Source organism: Marmota flaviventris, chromosome 6, assembly GCF_047511675.1.
Source record: "Marmota flaviventris isolate mMarFla1 chromosome 6, mMarFla1.hap1, whole genome shotgun sequence".
In the NCBI taxonomy this organism is placed as follows: domain Eukaryota; kingdom Metazoa; phylum Chordata; class Mammalia; order Rodentia; family Sciuridae; genus Marmota; species Marmota flaviventris.
The window spans coordinates 109177946-109205335 of NC_092503.1; the positions used below are offsets into that span (position 1 = coordinate 109177946).

At 34.0% G+C, this 27390-nt stretch overlaps 1 protein-coding gene across 1 annotated transcript in view; it reads left to right on the plus strand.

Moving 5' to 3' along the window:
* Positions 1 to 27390, plus strand: part of Supt3h (SPT3 homolog, SAGA and STAGA complex component) — a 470425-nt gene that overhangs the window by 238243 nt on the left and 204792 nt on the right. The window lies entirely within an intron of this gene.

A 27390-nucleotide genomic window follows, 5' to 3' on the forward strand; every position in this document is an offset into this window, starting at 1 on the left:
TATCATTTCCAATAGAATTGCTGGAAACTTCAGTGTTTGAATTTTCAAGTGTATCTTTCTATAAAATGTTAATTCTTAAACCTAAAAAGTAAGCACTTTAAATATAGGAGATAATAGTGAGATTTATTTTAACAATTTTCAGTGTATTTGTGGTTTTTATTCCTACCTTATAAGCTGTCGATTTGTAATTCATGAATTTATACTTTTTCTGTAGACAAGTAAAACTCCCATTGATCCATCTAACAGGTATTTATTGATCATCCTCTGATAGATACTATCCTAGGTAGATTCTGGAGGTTAAGGTGAAGTCATCATTCATGTTGTCTTTGTTCATCCAAAAGATAACAATAGAGAAATATAGAAAAATTATGACAAGATTAGATAAAGGATTTTTCATTTCCATTTATATACTTTTGGTATGTTTTTCATGCGATCCTTATTTTGGGTGGATTTCATTAACTTCTGAATAATTCTTTTCAGAATAATCAGGTTTACCCTTGAATCCCTCAAGTTCTTAGAAACAAGATGCTGAGCCTCTTTAATTGTGTCTCTAGCACTTAAAAGCTTTTAAAGGAACTTGTCACATATAACAAAAAGTTGTAGATAATAATTGTGGAGTACATAGTTTTTTCCTTGGTTTGAATGGGTTGAAATTTATACTTTGGGAATGTCACATACACTTATGCTGGATTGAAATTATACTAGTATTAAATAATGTGCATAAGTACTTTGTTTCTACATGTATGTAGATAATTAAATATTTAAGCCTTCCTGTTGAAAAGCAGAACAGAATAAGATTTCAAATTACATTTTTTTTCTTCTGGCACTTAATGAAAATGTATAGATGTTATGTTTTATTTATTTGAAAAAAAATTGACTTCCATTTTATTCAAATTGCTTTTTTCACTTAGAAGTCGAAATAAAATAAAAGCAAGACAACACACATACATATAATTAAATGAAAGTTTGCCTTGTTTTTTCTCTCCTGTCTGTTCCAGGTGCAAAAATTGGCTGAAATTGCTGGAGCAGGCAGTTATTTTAGCATAGTTTCTGGTTTAATATTGTATCAGGCCCAAGAGTAAAATATTTTGCAACTACTTCGGTTTTTTTGCTACTACTTTTAAGGTAGAACTCTGTTAAAAATAGTGTATAATTATGTGAATTCTGATATTATAGAAGTAAAATCCTGTTTTCTAAGTCATACTGTATATACCAGAGATGGAGTTACATTTGAATGGTGACTGTTATTAAAGATTGGTAAGTATTTCAAACATCATTTTAGGTGTTAGGGATAGAATGATAAATAAAACACAGTCATTGCCCTCATGAATCTTATATTTTGTATGCAAAAATATAATGTTAACAAATAAATTGTATCAAATATGAAGAAAATAATGCAGAATAAGGAATAACAGCAATAAAATTAGATTACCTAAGAGGAGCTGATACATGAGTAAAAATTTAAATAATGTGTAGGAGAATACCATACATAGATTTAGGATAAGAGCACCAGACTGCAGGAACAGCAAGTAGAAAGGTCTGGAGCTAGGGATGAGCTCCAGAAACACCAAGAAATACAATTATGTCTGGAGTACAGAGAGTGAGGGCTACCATGGTAGGAGATGAAGTATGAAAGGTGGACAGGTCAGATTATGTATGCATTGTTTTTCAGTCTGAGTCCCCTTTCATTCTCTTTGGCTTTGTACAGGAGAGAGGTTTTAAAGGGTTTGGTTTACATTGATAGGAAAATAGTGTTATGGAATTGGATCTGGCTCTGGGCATATAGGAAGCCATTAAAGTATTTAAATAGGAGTATGACTTATACTCGCGTTTTTTTGTTGTTGTTATTGTTTTTCTTTGTTTGTTTGTTTTTGTTTAATAGTTTTGGTGCTGGGGATTGAACCCAAAGGCACTTAACCACTTGGCCACATCCCCTGCCTATTTTTATAATCTATTTAGAGACAGGGTCTTTCTGAGTTGCTTAGGGAATCACTAAGTTGATGAGGCTGGCTTTGAATGTGGGAACCTCCTGCCTCAGCCTTCTGAGCTACTGGGTTTACAGGTGTGTACCACCTGTGTTTTAAGGTGGATTTTCCCCCATTTTTCAGAATTGGATTCTAAAAAAAAGCAAAGTTTGACAAATTTCAAATGTATCTCTCATTGAGGTGAAGTAAACTCACTAGTTGTTTTTTCACCCTCCGAACTATTTCCAAGTACTAAAAGTCAACATTTTTACCCACATTGAACATTGTTACATGACAGATCCCCAGAACTGTTCCTCTCCCACTCCTTGATGATTTAAGTTTAAAGATTATTTTGACCACTTTATGGTGATTAGGCTATAAAAGTTTCTGTGTGAAAGCAGTAGCATTCACTAGTGTGGTGGTGGTAGTGGCAAGTGGTAGTGATAAGTGGTTCAGTCTGGTTTGATTTTTAAAGGTGGCATCAAAAGAATTTGGTAACAGACATGAGGTTTGTGAAAAACAATGATTTCTAGAATTTTTATCTAAGCAGCGTGATGAATATTGTTTTGTTTTTATTTTGTTCCAGAGATTGACTGCAGGAGTACTTAACCACTGAGGGACATCCCAGCCCTTTATTATTTTTTATTTTGAGACAGGTCTCATTAAGTTTCTGAAGCTGGCTTTGAACTTGTGATTCTCCTGCCTCAGCCTCCTGAGCTGTTGGAATTATAGGCATGTGCCACCATGCCTGGCTACTTTTTTTTTTAATATAATAACCCATTCTCAGAGGAACTAAGTCATTTCTCAAGACACAACCCACTCTTACACCATCTTTAGTCTATTCATGAAGGTTGACCCCTAAGTGATCGAACTACCTTCTACTAGGTGCTACCTCTTAAAGATTCTACCACCTTAACATGGACACAGAGGGGACTAAGCTTCCAACAAACGTACCTTTTGTAGATACACTTAAAAACTTATTTAAACCATAGTTTTCTAATAAGCGTGCAATGGTATTATATCTAAAAGGCAGTGCATATACCTTAATTTAGAAGTATTTAAGAGTTTAAGAATGCTAAAAATGCCAAAATCATCTGAGCCTTTGGTGAGTTGCAATTTTTTTAGGTGGAGAGTCTTGTTTTGATGTAGATGACTGTTGACTAATCAGATTGGTGGTTGCTCTGTCAGTTTCTTAAAATAAGACAATGAAGTTCGCCACATTGATTGACCTTTCCTTTCATAAAAATTTTCTCTGTAGATTTTTTCAAATGCTATTTGATACCATCTTGCCTGGAGCAGAACTGCTTTTAAAACTGAAATTAGTCCTCTCAAATCCTGCCATTGCTTTGCCACCTTAATTTATGTAATGTCCTAAGTGTTGTCATTTTTAGCATTATTTATAGCATCTTCACTGGGAGTAGATTCCATCTTTAAAAGTCACTTTTTTGTTGTTGTTCATTAGAATTCTATCATGAGATTTCGGTGATTCAGTCATAACTTTAGGCTCCACTTTTCAATTTTAGTTCTGTTGCTGTTTCTACCATATTTTCAGTTACCTCTTTATTGAAGTCTTGATCCCCTGAAAGTCATCCATGAAGAGTGGAATCATCTTCCAGAATCCTAGTATGTTGGTATTCTGACTTCCCCCTCCTCTAATGTATTTCAGATGCCCTTAGTGGCATCTAGAATAATGAATCCTATCTAGAAGTCTGCCCTACCCTATGAGAGAAATCACTGCCTATGCATCTATAGCTTTATGAAAAGTATTTCATCAATTTAAGTTTTGAAAGTAAAATATAGTCTTTGATCTGTGTGGTTCAGAATTGGTATTATATTAGCTAGCATGAAAACAACACTAATTTCATTGTACATCTACATCAGAGCTCTTAGATGACCAGGTGAATTTTCAGTGAGTCATAACGTTTTGAAAGAAATATATATATTTTTTCTTTCTGAGCAGTAGGTTTGAACATTGGGTTTAAAATATTCAGTGAAATATATTGTAAGCAGATGTACTGTCATATAGGTTTTGTTATTCTAGTTAGAGACCAAAGGCAAAGTATATTTAGTGTAATTCATAAGGGCCATAGGATTTTTGGAATAAGTGAACCTTTGCTTCTACTTAATTGTCATCTGTTGTTAGCTCCTAATAGCAGATTCAACCTGCCTTAAAACTTTGAAGCCAGTCATTGACTTTTCCTCTCTAGCTATGAAAACTCCTGAATGGCATTTTTCCAACCTAAGCCTGTTTCATCTATTTAAAAAATTTGCAAAGGTAGCAGATTATTTTAGCTAGATCTTTTGGATTACTTTGTGCAGCTTCTACGTCAGCACTGCTTCTTTACCTTGTATTTTTATGTTATTCTTTTAATTTTTTTTGTAGTTGTAGATGGACATCATGCCTTTATTTCATTGATTGATTGATTGGTTGATTGATTGCTGTGCTAAGGATCAAACCCAGTGCCTCACACATGCTAGGCAAGCTCTGTGCCAATGAGCTACAGCCCCAGCCCCTTTATGTTATTCTTGATGGCTTATTTGCTTAAAACTCATGAACCAGTGAGTTTTAACCATGAACTCTGCTGACATCAAATTTGGTCTGGTCATGAGTTTTGCTTCTTTTTGGGGGGTGAGGGGGTACCAGGGATTGAACACTACAGGGGTATTTAACCACTGAACCACATTGCCAGCCCTTTTTAAATGTTTTCTTTAAATACAGGCTCTCACTGAGTTGCTTAGGGCCTTGCTGAGTTTCTGAGGCTGGCTTTGAACCTGGGGTCTTTCTGCCTCAGCCTCCTGAGCTGCTGGGATTATAAACATGTACTACTGTGCCAAGCCATTTTTCCTTCTTCTAAGGCTAAATTTTATAATTGGTTTTGCTAGGTGTTATAATTAATTCTGTTTATCAGCTTGACTGTATTGATGAGTAAAATGTTACTTCTGGGGTATATGTGAGGATGTTTCTGGAAGATATTAACATTTGAATCAGTGGGCTATAAGTAAAGAATAACTCTTACCAATGCAGTATTCATCATCCAATCATTTTGGGTCCTGGGATTGAACCCAGGGATGCACTGAGTTACATTCCTTGTCATTTTTTATTTTGTAATTTTGGATAGGGTATTGCTAAATTGCTGAGGCTGGCCTCAAACTTATGATCCTCCTGTCTCACCCTCCTGAATCACTGGGATTAGAGGTACATGCCGCTATGCCTGACTTATCCAAACTTCTGAGATCTTAAATAGAATAAAAATATAGAGAAAGGGTCACATCTCTTTGTGCTGGGTCATCTGTTTTCTGTCCTTGGACAATGGCATCACTGGCTTTTCTGTTTTTTCAGCTTTTAAGTGGATGTTTCTTTTTAGAACCCTCAAAACTTTGATTTTCATTGCAGTTTCCAATTGCTTACTTTTGCATCCATTCTCCTTTTCCTCTCTAGTGACAGAATTTCTAATTTTGGTAGTCTGCCCCAAACTAAAGACTATTTTTCAGCATTTCTTGCAATCATGTATTTCTATATGACAGATCTTTAACACTTGGGGAAATTCTGCTTTTCAGGAGCTGCCTTTTCTCCTTCTTTTTGGCTGAAACTGAAAGTGATAACTGGAGCTCTAGTAGCCCCTGTATTTTCAACACTGGCTTAACTAGTAAGCAATTATAGGAAGCTTGCAAGATACAAGTATAATATACAAAGTGAGTTGCATTCCTATATACTAGCAATGGTACAAGAAATATTAGACATCTACATATAAGAAAGGAATCTAGATACAATCTTCATAAAAATTAACTCAAAATAGAACAGAGACCTAAATGTAAATTATCAAGCTCTTGGACTATACTCTAGGAGAAAATCTAGATGTCCTGGGGTCTGATGATGACTTTTTAGATATGACACACTAAAGATGTGATTTATGCAAAAAGAATTGATAAACTGGACTAAATTTGCTCTGTGAAAAATGTCAACAGAATGAAAAGACAACCACAGATTGGGAGAAAATATTTGTAGAACACATTACCTGATGAAGGAATGTTATCTAAAATATACAACGAACCCTTAAAATGTAATAATAAGAAAAGAGATAGGCTTATTTAAAAATGAGCCTAAGACTTTTAACAGGTATTTCATCAAAGAACATACACAACTGGAAAATGGGCATATGTAGAAAGATGCTGCATGTCTTATGTCATCGGGGAAGTACAAATTCAAACAATAGTGAGAACCATACCTAATTAAAATCTTCCAAATCCATATCACTGACAACCCCTAATGCTGGCAAGGATGTGGAACCACAGGAACATTCTCCTTCATTGCTGGTAGGAGTGAAAAATGTCATAGCCACTTTGGAGCATAGTTTGAGAGTTTCTTACAAAACTAAACCATGTAAAACAGCTGTTGTACTCAAACCCATTTACCCTTAAGTTTTCAACTTCATGCCCTCACCAAAATCTGTACAGAAATGTTTGCAACAGCTCTCTTTGTTATTACCAAACTTGAAAGGGACCAAGATATCATTCAAATAATGAAAACTTATTTGCTGCTAAAAAGAAATGAGCTATCAAGTCATGAAAAGACATGGAGGCAACTTAAGTGTAGATTAGTAAATAATTAATAGTCCAGTCTGAAAATTGTACATATGTATGATTTCAAATCAGTTACAACATTTTAAAAGAGTCAAAAATATGGAGATGGTTTAAAAAAATAATTTGTCAAGGATGAAGGGAAGGAGGGAGGGACAGATGGAGGGAGGAATTGATTGTAGGAGGAAAATTCATTTTAACCCAGTTTCCTCTTTTGCCTCAAATTATAGTTCTTTGTGTTCTGATTAATTTGATGCTTGTCTACAGTTTATCCTCAGGTGTTTCACGTATACAAGGTAAGGCAGGAAATATATTTACATATTTGTATATACTATAAATTCTGTCCTTTACTTTGTGGAAGAATAAAATAGTGTAGTTTTGAAAACCAATCCATACCTATCATAGTATTATGTCTAAATATCTAAAAGTTACGGATTGAGGTAATTATCATATAGAAGATGTTTTGTACCTTACCTTGATAAATATATCTTTCTAACAGTGTAAACTAGCTTCAAATTTGGAATTATTTTGCCTCATGGAGTTCATGCTGGAAATTTGTGGCATCTCCTTTTCTTTCAACCCTACCTCCATGATGAAGGATGTTTCATATATGTGTGTGATACCCAGACTTCATATTCAGGCACAGATTCAAGGCATGTTTTGTTGTTAAGAAGCTGTTCCTGTGAAGAAACTACTAAGGTCTTGAAAGTAGGATGCTTGAGACTAAGCAGAGTTTCTAGGAATATAGGCTTTGAGTGGACCTACTCTCCTGTCCTATGAACTGTATTCTCCATGGGATTTACCTTGTTTTAGGAGAGGACATCTCGATTCTTTTGTGATCACTTGCTGCTTTACCTGCAGTAATCACCCAGATGATTGACCCAGGGGTCTCTTTTGCTTTATAAGCTCTTTGAGTTTGTAGGGTTCCAGGAATTGATCCTGCCTACCTGAAAGTCTCATTTTGCTTACGTTTGAGATAGTGGTTTTTCAGCCATTCCTTTCTTCCATCTGATTTTGTTTAATTTCTTTTAGGAGTTCCTCAAAAGTTTGGTTCACTAATGCTGTTCTTTATTTTCCAGGGTTGTTTTGATTTACTGCCACGACACCCCCCATACACATTTTTAAATCTTTATGAAATTTTAAGCAAGAAAAAAAAGGTTTAGGCATGGACAATTGGTTATTTTAATCTGTATATCCTTTACTTTATTTATTGTGTTTTTCTACTGATAAGGTGGCATTCTTTAATATATGAGAAAAATATCTCATGTGTTTTCCATACCACTGCGGTACTTAGCCCTGCAGAAATACAGGCTTTTATTAATTTGTTCTGTGAATACTTTTTAAGCACTTATCCTAAGAGAACTCCTTATATCCATAGTGGTGATGGTCCATAGTGGACATATTTGGAAACTAATGCCTTACTAGTAAGATGGAATGTTTAATAAGGTGTCACAATGGTTTAAATTACTACTGCCTCCAAGAATTAGGAAAAGCTTAATAAAGAAATGATTTTTAATCTGGTCTTGGAAATAGTAGCATCATGTAGAGATTGAGGGTGAGATAGTGGAAGGTACAGGTAGGAAAACAGTTCCAGAAGAATAAGTAGTTAATTTTGAGGTCCATATGGCATAATGAAAGGAAACATGAAGATAAAAATAAACTTTTAATAGAAATTGAGAGCCATTGAAAGTTTTGAGTTTAGTTTTCAGCTGTTATTTTTAAGATGATAGCCTAATATTAGTACCTAGATTAGTTTAGGGCAGAGAGATCATTTCTGGGGAACCTTTTGTGAAACTGGGTACCTGGACTCCCAGGACATTACAATAGGTTGGATTTTATTTGAAGCTGATTGTAAGAAATCAGTAATGTTACTAAGTAAGCTGTAATTTAATCATTTTTATAGGAAAAAAACTAATAATCAAGAGTGTCAATTTTTCAAAACATTTTGCCATATATATGTAACCTCATATCACTGTATTTAAAACTACAAAAGCATATGGTTACTGCAGAGCCTTTGACTTTGCGGATCAGCATAGATAAGTTGTATCCCAGGATCCAGAAGAGTTTCTGTCCAAGTTGTCTCTCCTTCCCCCACCACAGTTTCACAACATATTCTTTATGATATCAGACACAGTAACAGGAAGAACATCTCCATCTGGTAATCATTATCTTTAGGATGTATAGCTTGTATGTGTCTTCTGGAAGTTAACTTCTAGTGTTAAACAAAAGAAGCTGATCAAAACCAGATGTAAAACCTTTGTATAGTTCATATTTTATACACTAAGCATTGAGTTACTGTGCACAGGACTGCATGTCTGAAGTTTTTTAAAAAAATAAATAAGGTAAATCTTTCCCTTTAAATGAAATTAGTATAATTTTGATTTTCTAGTTAAGTCAACTTTGTTTCACTGTTTAGCAGGAAAATCTGATGTAGTTGACATCACTATGTATGAATTTTATACACCTTGGAGAAGTAATGGCTCATTTGTTGACTGTGTACCATTATTAATATATTTTAAATGTACTCAAAGTAAGAATAATAAGTACGTTGAAATTTAATTTTTCTAATTTAAAATTATAAGGTAAATGTAGAAACTCTCCTGCCAAACATGTAACAGACCATTAAATATATCATTTGAACTAATTATATAGATACTGAAAATTACTCTGGTAATATTCCCTTTGATACATGGCATTCATTGTAATTCTAGGTGTGCACAAACAATAATTTGAGACCATTATTATTTATGATAAGAAATGACTCAGGATTTTAAGTCAAGAAAACATCTCTCTTCTTCCCTTTTTCTTAATTGAACTTAGAATTCGAACTGTGGAATTTGGGGAATTAGGATGTTATACTGGTCAGTGTTTTATATACTATTAGAACATCGGGTATGTTAAATAATAACAGTTTCTCTTGTCTGGAACTTGGTGCTTGTTATGTACACAGAACAATTTTGAAATCACAAAGAAGCACATGAATTTCTAATAGCACATAACTTGTGCAAGATCAGTAACACAAAATATTGAGGATTTGCTATCATGAGGTGGAATTTCATGATGAGAAAATGTACTAGATAATGTAATGACTCAGGCATAACAATCTAAGCAAAAGACAGTAAGCTTTTCTCTCCCCCCAAATATTTGGAAATTCATTGGTTGTTTTTGCAAATGATTAACACTGTTTTCTTGGAAACATTCTAGACTGAAGAAACCCAAGTGTTGCTCACAAATATCGCCTATGCAGAAAAACCAAAGACAGTTAAAAGCTATGGCATAATTTCAAGTACTATCGTATCTGATATTTGTGCCACTGTTGTGATAGTGCTTTTCTCAGGGCCTTGTTTACTGTTAAGTTTAGAAAGATATTCTAAAATGTAAATAAGCACATAATGACATATTCTTTTTTAAAGATATAGGATATTTTAATTATATGCTGAAAGGGCACTGAATCATGTTAGCTCTCTAAAATTGACCAGTTATTATTCATTAAGAGGGAGATTTTTTAAATAGTGTTTTAATCACAGTATTTGTGTTGGAACATTGAAGTCAATTTAAGACATGTCCGTTTTTAACATAAAAGTAAATAATTTGAGCTGAGTGCAGTGGTGCATACCTATAATCCCAGCAGCTCAGGAAGCTGAGGCCAGAAGATCATAAGTTCAAAGCCAGCCTCAGCAACTTACTGGGGCCCTAAGAAACTTAGAAAGACCCTGTCCCAAAATAAAATTTAAAAACAACTGGAGATGTGGCTCAGCGGTTGAGAGTCCCTTGGTTCAATCCCTGGCACACCACCTCCACCCCACTAGATAGATAGATAGATAGATAGATAATTTGAGTACTTAGCATATACTAGGAACTCAGTTGATACATGTTAGGAACTCAATAAATTCATGTTTATGAAACTACTGTATCAGAAGACTTAAATATATTTAACACCACTTCTTCTATTCTTTATATGTGTGCATGTGTATATGTAAATATTCATGTTTGTATTTATAAAATGGACAAAAAAAATGAAGACTCTAGGTGCTCAGGTTATGGAGTTTTGACAGTTTAGCAGTTCCCTTAAGCCACAGCCCCAAACAAGGAATAACTTTTCCTTTAGCTTAGAAAGTTCTTTCCAGTTTCAGTTCTCCTTTTCACTGTCCCCAGGTGATTTTTTTATTTTTATCATTACAGTTTAACTTGTTTAATCTTGTATTTCATGTAAGTAGTATTATATGGATTATGCTCTTATGTATAGCTCCCTGGTTTTGTTAGCCTTTAAAAATTTTATATATTCTATCCTACTGGGTATGTAATGTTAGTTTTACTTTGATTTTAATTTGTTTCCCTAATGATGAATGATATCGAGCATCTTTCAGTTTTCTTAACTGCTATTCATACACCTCACTTTGTGGGTGACTGGTTAAATTTTTTGCCCTTTTTATTATACTTTACATGTTTGTCCAATAAATTGTTGTGTACCAGAAGTTGATAAAGAGTTTTTTTGTGTGTTTCTTTATGGTTATGGAGGTTATGGGCTTTCCATTTAAGTCTGCAATCCTCCAAATTAATTTTTATATATAGAATGATGTCCCCTAACCCAATCCAGCTGTTCCAGCAGCATTTATTACCATGTTTTAGGAGCAGTTTTGGACATGGCTAAAGGACAGTGTAACTCAAATTATGTGTTTAGTTCATTAGAATTTCTGTTTTCTTAGCCCCTTTGAATTTGCTTTTCTCTTCAAGATGCATATCTTAGGCTTGGTTAAATATGGAGCTTTAGCCAGTAGCGAGACCACTAAACTGTATCTTTTACAACATTTCAAAAAGTTGATATCATTAAGCAGTGCAGTTTTCTGTTCTCTTCCATGGAAATATATATAGACTAATTAATCTGTTAATATGGTGTGACCTACAGGTGAATTAGTATCTAGCTTCTCTTGTGCATCACTCCTCATACTCTTATTCTTTACCTGTTCTTTTCATAGCTGAACATAAATATATGAACCCCAGGACTCCACAGAACAAGTCATAGATCTCATGTATTTTCAGAAAAGATTTAGCTGAGTTTTTAGAACATGATGGAACCAACATGTAAAGGTGTTAGATATTGTATTGTCATAATGATTGGGGCCCAGCAGCTTTTAAGATTTCCTAGGAGTCATGTGTTCATTTTGGGAACACATTTTGATGATTCACACCAAAAGACAGATTCGAAGTTTTTAAAATTAAATAATTTATTTTGTTTATTTACCCTAGACTGATTTATAATCTAGATGGTCAGCTTATTAATTTTAGCTTAGATTATAAGTGATTTTTATCATATTAGTTTTTTTCTGTACTTTTTAAGCTTTCCATGATAAACATTTCTTGCTTTTATAAGCAGGGTTGAGAGTAATCATGAATAATATCTATAAGTAGAGTATGTTTCCAAAACATTTGTCAATACTTAATTAATTATAAGCAAGGCATGATTCAATATTAGACATTTTGATTAACAAATTCTTAAGTTAATATAAATAGAGGATGGAGAAAGTAGAGCTTCTAGAAAGCTTTCAGGTAGTATGTTTAATCATAGTTGTTAGAGCTATAGAGATGCATAAGTTTAAGTAATGCATAGACTACCCATACATCTTTATTGTAGGTGATGATGACTGTCCTTCAAAGTATCATTCAAAACTTGGTATGCATAAGGGATGAAAAACAGACTTTAAGGGAGAAAGTAATTTTTTTTCAAATTTATTTTCCTGCAAATAAATAGAACATGAAGAAATTTTAGAAATGAGAAAACAAATGAGTCCTTTGTTTCATGGCTTCTAAAATATATCCTCCTCCATCGCCATCCCCCGCCCCCACCAACATGCACACTTTTTTTAGAAGTCTGATTACTTGAATGTATTAGGACTGAACTGTTGCCTGAGTCTTTCTGGTAAGATAGATAAAGAGAAGGCAGATATCCTCTTTTGAAGGGAGTGTCAGTATCTGGGATTAAAGCCCTGGAGTTCTTTGGAGATAGCTTTGCAACAGGAAAGAAACGGGGTACCAGTGACTCTTCATCTAAAAATGATTGAGTCAGACTGTGAATGTGAAAAAGTTTTATGCATACCCTAATCAATTTATCTTGCAGCTATCTGTTTTCCTTTTTTATCTGCAAGTGAAATAATACTATGCCTTTTGTCAGTGTTTCTCAGATCACCTGATGCAAAAATCTTTTTTTAAAATTTTTACCACTTTTATGAAGTATAATAAAAATTGTCACCACAATATCCAAAGGTTATAAAAGTTTCTAAACAATCTCATATTTTCTATTCTTAACTAACAGACTAATAAAATTTATGATCTAACACTGCTCAGGGCCTACATTTTAAATGGCACTGATAAGAAAGGATTGATTGTGTTTAATTCACAGAATATCTGTTTTCCTTAGTGGTAAAATAATGCTGATCTCACATCTGTTGGTGTTAAGAGTTTTGATAAAATATTTGATATGTATTATCTAATTTCTGTAAAAGCAGATGTTATGGAGTCAGCTTGCCTAGGTAACTTTTGGGCAAGTCCTTTATTCTTTCTATGGCCCAGTAGTCTCCTAATGGTAAGGACTAATAATAGATCTTCTCTTATCTCACAGCATAATTGTGATGATTTTTTCTTTTTCTTTTTCTTTTTCTTTTTTTTTTTTTGTGGGGTAGTGGTGATGGGGTGGGTTACCAGGGATTGAACCAGGGGCATTTAACCACTGAGCAACATCCCCAGTTCACCCCACCCTTTTTCTATTTTTTACTTTTGAGAACTTTGGGCATCACTAAGTTGCTGAGGATGGCTTTGAACTTGGGTTTCTCCTGCCTCAATCTCCTGAGTTGCTGGGATTTCAGGCATGCACCACTGAGCCTTGAACTGTTGTGATGATTAATTGAGAAATTTCATGGAAATTATTTGACATGACATTTTATTATATATAATGGCAATAGTCAAGACTTTTTCTCCTAGGAACTCAATGACAGTGAACTGTAGAGAAGCCATTAATTAGTGCACCAGGTCTGTTTTGGAAAAGTTAGAAGAGATTACACCTCCTCATAGAGCTATTTCTTAAAAACCTGTGATGTCAGATATAATCTAGGGAATACCAGTAGCCTGTGTATTTCTTTTGGTAGGTCTGGATATCAGGCATCTCTGTCAAATTGAAGGAAGGACGTCTGGATGGATCAAAGTTATTCTTTAGTGAGCAACATATAGAAAAATCAAGATCAGCTTTTCCAGAGGAGAGAGATCAGATAAAGTCTAAGATGGCTCATCAGGAGTCAGTTTGGAGAGCCTAGTATTCAAGGTAGGACCCTAAAAAAATAAAACAAAACAAAAAACCCAGAGTACAATGTAATAATCAGGATAGACCCTCAAGTCATAAGTAATGGTATGTACATGGCAGGGTTCCCGATGCCTGTGTGTACTGAACTGATGTGAACCTTAAGATCCTAACTGTCCTGGATGTTGGGCTGGGAAAACTAGTTCTCCTTTTCTGACTGCTGACTCCTCATTGGCTCTAAACATAGTTAGGACTAAGTTTGGAGGTCATTGATCTTTAATGGATATAATAGGGAAGGCAAAGCCGGAAATAATAAAAAGTTTACTAGATTTGGTTAAGGAATTACTTGTGATTTTTACAGCTTTTATAAAAAAATATTGGAACCCGCCTTTCAAAAAGAATAAAGACAAACTACTGAGGAATAGTTTTTTAAATTCTTGAGCTGATTGTTCTTTATATTATTTATTCTAATTTAATAGTAGATTGAACATATTTATTATACTAAGAATAAGTGGCAGGAAAAGGCTCAGATGTTTATTGCTTATACATGTGCCTTGTTGCCTCTTATATCCTTGATGACTCCAACCTCAGTGATAGGAGATGTTTTCTGTACACTGATAGTCACACTAGCCTCCATGTCATCACTCCAGTTGTAAAAAGAAATTGCTATTATTCTGAGATTGAAAAATTTGATTTTCCCAACTGTTGTCCAGTCATGTGACCCCTTCACCAACACCTTAAACCTCTCAACTTAAATTTGAACTCTGAATGAATTAGATTGGATCCTATATTTCTAGACTAACTAAGTGATTTGGAAAGGTCAGAAATCTCCTTTATGATCTTAAAGTTCTGTGTAATTTTCATAAATTATAACTCTAGTCTGGATGGTGAATATTATTTGGGTAAGTTTGTTGGGTAACAATATTCCCCCCCCCCCCTTCTAGAGTTTTCAGATACTGTGAAGTAAATCATGATATGTTATATATAGCTGATGAAAATAAGAATATGTTCTTCTGTGCTTTGGGTAGCTTCAAAACCAGTTCAGTTAGAAGTCCTTTTTGGAAATAACCATGATTTATTCATATATATAGCATTAATCTGATGGTTCTTTATGGCCACTTTGTTGCACACCTTCGCTAAAGTGAGCAAAGCCACTCCCAGCAATTACAAATGCTTGCTCTCAGTAGCTATTGATAGTCTCTTCTCTGAGCATATTTAAAATGGTTAAAATATGGTTACCGTGTTTTCCCTTTACATGAGGGAAGTTAACTTAAGACCTGCAGAGAAGATAGCTCAATATAACCATTGACACATTTTCCAAAAAGTAAAATAAATTCATTGACTGCTCTTCTTCTCTCCCCAGACTGGGTTCTCTGAAAATATAATTTTGTCAAGTTAAACCATGGATCTTTTTTGGTGGTTTCCTTCTAGTCTCCTCATGTATTTAAGAAACTTTTGGTATAATACTGAGGCAGTTAATCTTTAAAACTCTTTACAGGAACTTTCTAGGAAATATGAAGGCAACTCTGAGGATTCTGTTTCCTTTCATTGGTTTATATATACTTATATGGATCATACTTACATTTTTTTCCTTTCCAAACACTCTCTAAACTGAGCCAAATATGCCTTGCCAATTTATAGGGACCTATAAATCTAAGTAGTATTAAAAGCTTGGATCCATCCTTTTTTTCTCACTTCCTACAACTATAAAATGAGTCCCTGTGGTGGTGTTTGGATTTCAATATTCATTTCTCCTATCTCCTCCCCTTCTCACACATACTTTATACCTAAACACAGCTTTTATCATGTCACCTCCCCTGGCCTAGGTTCTTAGAATGTTGTTTAACACCTTTTGCATTAAGTTTGGTTTCTCTGATACCTTTTGTTTGTACAGAAGATTTTGTTGTGGTGTTTTTCACAGTTTGCTGCCTTTATCAGTTTTTGGTGACAGCTTTTAGAACAGTGTTTCACACTCACATGGTCAGTGTGGTATTTATTGGCTCTTTACTGTGCTTTGGGTACTATAAAGTATATTAGGAATCATAAATGAAAATGGTAAAATATACTCCTAAGAAGCTTGACCAGCTTCAATGTTCTATTTAATGTGTATGGTCTCTGACATTTACTAGTATCTGATACTGGTAAGAAATTTGTCTAAAAATTTTAGTTTTATGATGTTTACCCTCTTGCTCTGGATTTAGGAACCTATTATTGTGTAAGTTCATAATTTTATCGTTTTAATATTTCACAGTTTTTGTGTCTCTGTGTTACTTTACTTTGTAAATTAGTTAATTTATAAGATATGTAGTACTATTGCTTTGAGATTATCATGGACTGGATTGAAATGAATAATTTTAAAAGACATCTGTATCCCTTAACTCTATCATATATGCTAGATAAAGTGTATATTCATACAAAAAATTTGCTTACTTTGTATTTAAAAGTGAATCGATATTTGGATACAGTTGAAACTGACATTTGGATATCAAATAACACTTTAATATTGATAGCTTATAACTCTTTATATGTAACACATTATCACCCAACTGAACCCTTTCAATTTGAATTTGGATCCTTGCCAACAAAACACCTCATACATAAAAAGCTGGCTGAATGTATATAACAATTGATTTTGGAATGTAACATTGAATTTACAGCTCAGAACAGTGGCTGCCTTTTTCAAATAGATCATAGCCACAATTCTTTAAAGCATCAGTATTATCTAAAATATTAGTCATATATATATATATATATATATATATATATATATATATATATATATTTTTTTTTTTTTTTTTTCCACTTATTATGTGTTTTTGAACTACTCCACATTAGTTACCACTTATCTGTGGGATACATTCTAAGACCTCCAGTGGATGCCTAAAATCCTGGGTTTTGAATCTACATTGTAATGAGTTCTATTTTTATAAGCATAAGTAATCCCTAATTTCTGAACAGGGTGTGTTCCAATGTCATATACCACAAATTAATTCCATACTTTTTAGAAGTCACTATACTAAAGTGCTAACATAAAGGAAAGCAAAGCTGAGTGAGATATAGATCTTACTCTCCTGATATTTTCTCTTATAATCTATGACATGTCATAAATAAAACTAAGATAAAGTTTATTTTATAAATTACAATAAGAAATTAACAACAATAATGAATAATAAAATATAATAACTGTGACAATATACTATAATAAATTATATGAGCATTGTTTTGTTCCTCTCAAAATATTGTGCAGTATTCAATACCCTTTTTCTTGTGATGATTTGAGTATAGTGCTTATAATCAGATGAAGTAAGGTGAATGCCTAGCATTGTGATGTAGCATCAGTCTACTACATTAGCAATATTTGACACAAACTCTGTAATACCACAACAGTTGGCATGATAACCAAGGTGGCTACCTAATGACTAACAGTAGGTAACATGTACAGCATAGATATGGTAAACATAGGGTGTCCTGCCTGGGTAGGATAGACTGGGTCAGCTCAAGGTTTTCATGACCTTACTCAGAATGGTGCACAATATAAAACTTACAAATTATTTATTTCTGGTCTTTTTCTTTTCAAAAATTCGAAACAGTTGTGTCTGAAGCCACAGAAAGTGAAAGCACAAATAAGGAAGGAAGACAGCTCTTTACATATGATGTTAAAAAACTTAAAATAATAAAATATTTTAATCTACATTGTAATAAGTTCTATTTTTATAAGCATAAATAATCCCTAATTTCTGAACAGGATATGTTCCAATGTCATATACCACAAATGAATTCCATACTTTGTAGAAGTCACTATATTAAAATGCTAACAGAAAGGAAAGCAAAGATGAGTGAGATATAGATCTTACTTTCCTGATACTTTCTCTTATAATCTATTACATTTCATAAATAAAATAAAATTATAATATAAAGTGCTTAGTTATTTGAGGAAGAGAGGTTGATTTAAAATATCAGGGATGTGGATATAGTGCAGTGGTAGAGCGTGTGCATGCATAAGACCCTGGGTTAGATCCCTAGCTCTACAAAAAAATAAAATAATAAAAATGAAATTAAAATCAGCTTATTAGTTTTGAGGTGATATCTTTAAAAATTAAAAAGAATTTGAGTGGAAAGATGGATGAGGAGGGGCAAGCATTCAATGCCAAAAGTAACAGATGTTTGTGAACATGTACAGTATAGGCAACTTTGTAGACAAGTAAATACTGAATAGTAAGTTTGACTATAGCTAAGAATGATGGTGGGGGAAAAAAAGGGGGTAATGAAATTGGAAAGGTAGCTCAAATGATTCTGTAGAACAGTGTTTCTCAATGACAGTGGAAAGGATTAACACTTTAAAAGAAGAGGAAATCAGTGCACTATTTATGTACATGGGAGGCTTGAAAGAGCCCCACAGGTACTTCTGATAAGTCCTCTCTAGAGAATGCACTTCCCAAATTGAAAATTACACTGTAGAAAATAATAGTTCTTTATGCTGGATGTAGTACTAAGTGCTTTGCATTCTTTATTGCAATTCTTATAGCAAGCTTATGCATAGCATAATCCCTAGAACATACAGAAGATGCTCAGTATGTATTTGTTGAGTGAATAAATAAAAAGGAATTTAAGAAGTAAGTGCAAATTGTGTAGGTATTGTTCAAGTTTTCCCGATGAGGAAACTAAGGTACAAATCCTTTAGTTAGTTGCTAAACTGAAAAAAAAAACTGTGCATTGTTTCAAGAAACTGGCTGGTGTGAGATTTTGTTTTATGTTTGGGAGCTCTCATCTCTTCACCTGGATTATTTTGTTTTGTCATGTTATTCATCTTGCTTCAATTGTTATCATCTTTTATAATAACAAAGAGTTTAAAAACTGAATTTACTTCTTTTCCAAATAATCTACTATTTTACATTAAAAAAGTACCCTTATAATTTTCCTACATTTATTTGCATTTCCAAAAGGATACTTTTAAGTTACATAACTTAGATCACTGCCTAAGTAGCTTTACTTCATGTACATAACTAAAATTAAGAAAACATTTTCAGGCAGATTTCAGGTGAAATATTTTCAATGTAAGTTTTGTCTGGAACTGCCTTTACTATATTTGCTGAAACCAATTTTTTTCCTAAAATTTTTTCCCTTGTTTTTCATTCTGCTCATCAGTTTAAACTAATTTTCCCTCACTGTGGCTTTCATAGCAGGTTAACAGCTGAGGTGATAGTCTTTCCCAAATTCAATTTTTAGAAGTGTCTACTGTTTCTGTTTACAGGCCCAGTAATTAAACCTTGTATTCTAGGCCCTAAAAAATGTTTGCTATTTTCCAAACATTACTTTTGGTCCCCAAATAAGACACAAGTGGCTACTGAGAGAATTAAGTTATATTGAGCAGCAAAATAAATACTGCCCATCTTTGATTCCTAAACCCTCCTCCCCCAAAGATAGAAGTTTAAAGCTTAGGTCAGCATATTACCATTTCTTGCTGTACTTTCGAAAATTTGTTTTGGTGTCACCACAATACGTTTTTCTTTTCTTTCTTCTTCTTCTTCTTCTTCTTCTTTTTTAAAGAAATAACGTCTTGCTTTTTCTAAGTGAGCATGCCTGAGGTAATGTGGCTGTATTTAATTTGGTTTTACATATGCCTAGAAAGTAGATGAAAGGCTTATTTTGTTTTCAAATTATAATGGTACAGGTATTGATCTCAAAGAAGAATTGATCACAAATTGGAACTATAGTAAGAATGACTTTAAATAAAAAATGATTGTCAATGGAAATAATTTAAAATTTGTTGTTTGTTCTGATTTGAAATGGCAAGTAATATTCCTCATTCATTCCCACTTAATTCAAATGACAATAGCTTTCATTTTTATAGTCAATTTTTGGTTTCTTAAAATACCTATTTACTCATTTTTTTTTTAATGGTACTGGGGATTGAATCTAGGGGTACTCTACCACTAAGCAACATCCTCAGACTTTTTTTATTTTATTTTGAGACTGGGTCTCACGAAGTTGCCAAGGCTGGCCTTGAACTTTGACTAAGATATGCTTTTTATATATTTTTTAAATATTCTTTAGGTTTTAGAAAGCGGGTAGTACTTATTTTTAGAGTTATGAAGTTCATTCAAATACACGCTTCAAGTTTTTAATAACATTTAATATTTTTGTCTGTTAAATCCAATATCTAAGCCCCTTCAAGGACACTTTTTATTGTTTTTTTTCTTTTTTCTGTGTTTGGGTCACACTTTCCTTTTTCTTTAAATATCTAGTAATTTTTGTTGTTGTTGTTGTTTGTTTTTTTAACTAGGACTAGAAAGAACATATTGTAGCAGCACTCAGAACCACCTGTGGAGTTATTGTTGTACCTAGTGGTCCACAATTCTATAAAATCTGCCTTCACTGCTGTGGATAGCCACTGAAACCTGCTCAGTGTTTTTGTTTGTTTGTTTTAAGTGTTTATTTTATTGAACTTGGCTTCTTAATGATCATCACTTGGTCAGCAATCTTTGATGGTCAAACAATTATTGGAAGTTTTCTTTGAACACTATAAGCCAGTAAACCTTCTACCTTTTGCTAAGAAGAGCTTTGTATGTGTAAGAGAGTACACAATTAAAGTTCAGGCATTTTTATAAGTCTGCCTTTGTTTTATCTTCTTCATAGTCAGCTTGTAGTTTCATGATCTTTACTGTGAAAAGTAGATAACTAAAATCCTTCTTGACATCTGTGTCTTCATTCCTTCCCTTGGGGTAAAGGTGGTACATCTGTCATACGGGGCTCTTCAAGGAAAAAAGGAGAAGGGAGTAACTTTCTTAAGATTTATGGCTTATTTTAGCAGAAAGGGTAGAGGAAGATAAAGATGGCCTTTTTACTTCTGCTGTGTTCTCAGTTTCCAGCATGCCCTATTGAGGTAGTAACTATTGGACTCCATTTTGCTTATTTCTCAAATCCTAAAATGCTGTGTTTTGAGGTAGCTTGTTCTGAACTCCTATCAGCTATTCTCTGCAGATCTCCATTTTTAATTTTCAGTTGATTTTTGTTTGCCACACTTGTGTTCTTAGACAGCTGTATGCTGCTGATACTTCTGATTACCTTCCAGCAGTTGCTTTTGTTTTCATAACACTTTTAACCAGGCCCTTTTCCGACAGGACTTTTTCACTAAATTCCAAGTTGAATTGTCTTTTTCTAGTAGCAGCAGTACCATCTGGAACTGGTAGGGGGAGAAGAAGTTGATGGTTGCTGTCCAAATTAATATACCGCACACTGTTTTTTTTTTTTTTTTTTTTAATCAATTCCAGATATGTTTCGTGGATAAATAGTGCTTTTCAACTTGTTATTTGACTTTTGATTAATTTCCAGAGTTTTAAAATAGTTGTTTCCTCCCTCCCTCCCTTCCTCCCTCTCTCTCTCTCTCTCCCTCTCCCTCTCCCCCCCCCCTCCCCCCCTCCATTTCTCTCTCTTTTCTTCCATTTTTCCTTTAGGGAAAATATTTGTTGAGCTCTCTACTCCATCATTCCTGAAATCTTGCTGTTTTTAATACTGGGAAATATTAAAGTTATTTAGAGTGACATGAAAAAGAGTGTTGTGAAACTCTTAAATCTTGCTAGTTTTCAATTTGTATTATAATGGCTAATTTTTAAAACCTTTCCTGAGTAAAATAAACAGCAAGGAAGTTAATTTGCAGTACAGATTCTTGCATACCTATTGCAATCAGAGATCCTGTGAGAGAGTAGCAGGCACTTCTTCATGAATTTATTCATCACCAACAGTGGCCAGTGATTTAATCACTCATGTATGCGTAATGAAGCCTCTGTAAAAGTCCTCATCAAAGGGATTTTGAGAACTTCCTAGTTGATGAACTCATGGAGGGACATTGTAGAGATGCAGGGAAATTTCCTTTCTGGCCTCTGAAGATCCAGTGGAATAAACTAAGACAGACAGATTAAGTAGGAGAAAAGACATACAAATTTATTAATGGGCAAAGGGGGAAAATCACAGTACAAGGAAAAATCACAGGAGTATTATTACCCACTAGCCCAACATGATTCAGAAGCTTATCCCCTTTTTCTATAGGGCCAAGGAGAATAGGTGATATGGACAGTTCTCAAGGGAATAGTAAATGACTTCTTGGAGAATATGCAGTGGCCTGGGATAAAGTCTGTTGGGCCCACACAATAGACAATGGATTGTAAATGACTATCTGTGGGATCAAAATAGAGGACAATAGTCTGTGATAAAAGTCTTGTGTAGGTGTGTTGACAGATTCAATCTTTTTTCCTTTGATATAATTTAGTCTTCTCTGGTTAATGGAATTTCATTAAGAAGACTAAAGATGGTGTTCCTTTTCCAGTGAATCAGGTCAGATATTTAAGAAAACTTTGCAGAAAGTCTCTTTTTTCCCTGTGGGACAGTGAGAGTGGAGAAGGGAAGGGCAGAGGGATCTTGATTTTGAGGTACTTTAGATCAGATGGTATTTCATGCCCCGCAAAAATCTTATCATCCTCTCTGCCTCAACAAGGTACTGGGAGGGTAGCATACATAGAGAGGGAAATCTTATCCTATGCCTCTCTTTCTGAATTGCAATAAACCCATGAATGTAAGTAAATATTTCCTGAGACTTTGAATAATTCTAGCAAATTATAAAACCTGAGTAGGATCTCTGAGAATCCCCATTTTATACCCAGTTAGTTAGAAGTACAGTTCACACCAGGACTTGCAATGAGTGCTGAAGTACGGAAGAAGGATACAGTCTGTGGGATTGAGCCTATAGATCGTGGAATATGAACTAACTCCAGTTAGTCAGAATTGAACTGACTTGTTGAATACCCAGTTGTTGTCGAGAAAGTTGGAGGATTGCTTAATGTGAAAGAAGAAAAAAAAACCATGAATTAGGTACAGGTGTATTATGTGAGTGTAGAGAAAAATAGAGCTTATATTTTAAATGCAAGTCTAAATTTTGGGGAGTCTAAAATTGAGGGTGTGTACATATTTCTTAGTATATAAATTTTATGTAAGAAAAGTGGGTTGTTTTAATATAAACAACATTTTCTATTCATTCATTTATTCACATATTTATTCACCTGGTATATATTGAGGGCCTACTATGTGTCAAACACTGTTTGACAATATCCCATATCTAAGGATATTTCCTCAAAAGCACAATGAAAATTCTCACCTTCGTGGAGCTTATATTTGACTGCTCTAGATTTTTTTTTTAGTGTTTACTGTATGTGACAGTGTTTTTAAAGCATTTTACAAATATTAACTTACATAATAGTCTCGCTCATCCTGAGATATATATACTACCTTGTTTTATAGATGAAGAATCTGAGGAAAAGAAATGTGAACTAATTTGTTTAAGGTCATAAAGTTCAAGGAATTTCAAAATTGATATTTAGACACCTGTCTGGCTGGCTTCAGAAGTCATTACTCAGGTAATTTCAGGTCATCAAGTAAACTCAGTGCACATAGGATTCAGTTAGTCAGCTTAAATAAGTGTTGGAATAGAATAGAAACATTGAATAATAAGAAATATGATAAACATTAATACACGGCTATAGTGGGTTGTTGCCATGCAAACCTCATATTATCAATTTGAAAATATTTCATTTCAAGAGAAGTTGGAAGTCTGGAATTTTATGTGAAATCTCCTGATATTTAAACATTACAAAATACTTTAAATTTTAGTAACTATGCAAGTCAACTAAAACATATTCATGGGCTGGATTTGATGCAAGGGATGCAATTCTGCATGGCTTGTTCACAACTTTATTATTATGGTTCTAAGTGTCTCTTTAGTCTTAGACATTTACTGTAACTCAGATATGTATCTGAAACCAAACTGCTTAGCTCATCCTTCAAATTCTTGGTTTTTGCAAATGTTTTAGTTTTTCTGTGGGATACTTTCTTCCACCAACTTAATGAAACTAAACACCAGGAAATCATCCTTGGCTCTCTGTCTCCCTCCCTCTCCCCACCCATCCCATGCCCTCTCACTCCTATGTGCATCACACATACTTTCTGATCTCATGGTTTCAGGAATGCCCTTGTCTTCTTTCATACTCTTCTCCTTACCCCTCCTTTCCTGGTCTTTATTGCACATTAAACTATGGCCTATCTAAGGGTAAGGACCACATTTTCGTCATCTTTGCATTCCCCGCCTCTGGCGTAGTGTCCAGGACACAACTCAGAGTTTAGGATAAGGTATAGTTTATGTATTTATATCTCATGATTGTGGGACTAAGGTAATGTCTCTTAGTAATAATGGGGCATTTTCCAAGAGCTGTATTTATGTAGTAAATTTGTTTTGCTATTGCTTTAAATTGGTGAAATAAGAGTGTCTGAGTCAAAGGTGTTTAATTATATTGGCAATCATCATCCACTGAGAAATGCAGACTGTATAGAATTTCGCCATTTTATATGTTTGCATTTTTTTGCAAAACTATTTTAAGGTATTTGTGCCATAATCCGGAAATTGTTTTCAGCGTATTCCTAGAAACTCTTTCAGTGAAACTTAGCATATATGTGTCTGTGACAGTCTTATCTCTGATAAAAATTCCACACCCTTCTTTAGTACCAATTAAATTTCAGAATCAATTAAAAACAAAACAAATTAAATTAAATTAGATACAAAATTAATACAATATTAATAAAATAGAAATTAAATTAAATACAAATATAAAACAAATTATATCAATCTTATTTATTTATTTGTTTGTTTATTTATTTATTTATGCATACATTCATACTGGGGATTGAATCCAGGAGTTCTTAAGCAACCCTTTTTTAACTTTTTATTTTGAAACAGGGTCTTGCTAAGTTGCCTAGGGCCTTGCTAAGTTGTTGAGGCTGGCTTTGAATTTGCAATACTCCTGTCTCAGCTTCACAAGTCGCTGGGATTACAGGCATGTGCCACCAAGCCAGGCTGCAGTCTTAATTTAAAGGTGCTTTATAATAATGTCCTAATGACGTAATCCTCTCAGCCTATTCATTAGCCCATTTCAGAAAATATGTTTAAATCTGCATGACTCTCTCCAAGAGAAATTTTTGTTCACCTCCCTGTTTTAACTAAATATATCATTTCGCCAGATATTAACACAAAAATATCTAGCTCAATATTTCTGAATTCTCAAAATATTTTATTATCTGGCCCATTGTCCTTTTGTTCATCATATCCCTGCATTCATTTTTGGTCATTTCAGTAGCCATATACACAGTTCTTCTAACACCCCCTGTGTTTTTAAGTTCCTGTCCTCCAGTGATACTGTTCCTCAACTTAGATGGGCCATTAATTTCACAATAGTGCCCTAGACCTAGACAGTAACTGCCACCCTTATATAACTTCAATTCCAAGTAGTCTACTCTAGGGCTGGAGGTGTAGCTCAGTACTAGAGTGTTTGCTCAGCATGAATGAAGCCCTGAGTTCAATCCCCAGTAATGCAAAAACAATATTCTGCTGTTGTTACCACCTTCCTTATCAGTCACTTAAATTTACATTTCATGGTCAATAATTATAATCACTCCTTGCTTATGTGCTTAATTCCTTTGGCTTCTTTTCCTTTATCTTATTCACCTGGCAAAACCTAAGCTGATCAAATTTAGTTCTACATCAGTTTTTAGCTTGTACCATGCAGCTGAATATTGCTGGAGGAAAAAGCACAAACTTGCTGATTGGTCTCACATTAAATTCCTGATCAGTATCAACTACTACTACTATTACTTTTCCTTCCTTCCTTCCTTCCTTCCTTCTTTCTTTTCTTTTCTTTTTGTTTTTTTGGTATGGAGAATTGGACCCAGGAGTGCTTTACCACTGAGGTACATCCCCAGCCATTTTTAATTTTTTGGTCTAAAGCCAAACTCTCCACTGTGTATCCTATTCTTTTGCATCTACACAAAGACACCAGCATTTCTGTCTTCTGCATAATCACTTTCCTACTCTGTTAGATAATTCTTTTGAAAAAAAACTATTTTTTAGTTGTTGATGGACCTTTATTTTATTCATTTGTATGTGGTGCTGAGAATCAAACCCAGTGCCTCACACATGCTAGGCAAGCACGCTACCATTGAGCCACAACCCCAGTCCTAGATAATTTGTTTTTAAAGAAAAAAAGTGTGTTTTGGGGGGGATATCAGGGATTGAACTCAGGGGCACTCAGCCACTGAGCCCCATCCTCAGCCCTACTTAGCGGCAGGGTCTCACTGAGTGGCTTAGCACCTTGCTTTTGCTGAGGCTGGCTTTGAATTCACAATCCTCATGCCTCAGCCTCCCAAGCTGGTAGGATTACAGGCATGTGCCACTGTGCCTGGCAAAGAAAAAGTGTTTTGAGAATGGTGAGTCAGTATATAAATGTATCATCAGTTTTTGAAGTATTTGAACATTGAGGAATGCGAAGAAGTAACTTTTGAAATTTATCATGTCTCAGCTCATTGGACCTTGATGCAGAATAAGAAACTATCTTTCCTGAGGTTTTAAAACAGAATCAAAAGCAAAAATACATGGCATGATCTATTTTTTTACTATACAGTGCTACAGGAACCAAAAATATTTCAGTAAGTCTCTTTAATGCATAAGTTGGAATGCTTTTTGTGCCTCCCTCCTCTTCCCCCACAAATCAAAGTTTCTTTAATGGAAACCCAAACTATGTTTTTTCCCCTCTACTTTTTAGTATTTTTGTATTAACTTCTTATATTATTTTGTGCTATGTTATACAAAATATTTTGCAGAACATGTTCATGATCAGATGATTTTAAAATATATTTATGAATGTTTTAAGTGGAAGTATGTCTTTTACACACACACACACAAAAAAAAAAAAAAAAAAAACCTTTGCAGAAAAGGCAGCTTGGTAAAGTGTTTGCTAGTCAGTGTGTGGACTACTGTCTGCATGCTTCCAAGAATTCTATTTCTTCATCTGTTGCTTGCCTAAATCATCTGCAACTGCAGAGGTAGTTTTCTAACCATGTTTTCTAGAAGTGTTTCAGGGACAGGATTTTTTTTTTTTTTTTATCTGATTCAAGTATGACATTTTTACCAGAAGGTTCTATGGCTTAATAAAGATTTGCCAAATATCTATTTACTGTCAAATAATTAGTCTTATTGTAGTTATTCTTTTGGTTCTTATTTTATCAATGGATACATAGATTTTAAGTATATTATATAGTTATTCTTATGCAAATTTGAACCCTTATTTTAATTATAATAGGCTATTTAAATAGCATTATTATTTTTATATTACAAGGATTAGAATTCAGTAGAAGTAATCCAATCAGAAGATAAATGGAGTGAAGAGTGAAGAGACTGGATTTGAGTTGTTTTGGTTTTCTTTTGCTTTTTTATCTGTATTGAGAATTGAACAATAAATGTGCTTGGGTATATTCAAATGTAGACTACTTTGGCCATGTCTGTCCCTCCCCTTACTTACAATGGTCTTAAGCTGTCAGCTGGCCTAACTTTGGTAGGTGGGCAGTAAAGATAGTGATAGTCAGCCTTGAAATGGCATACCTTTATACAACATCAGAGCTTATAAAAATTAGATTCCTGAAAAGTTTATACCCCTTGTTTTATAGTGGTAAAGTAGGGTCTCAGGA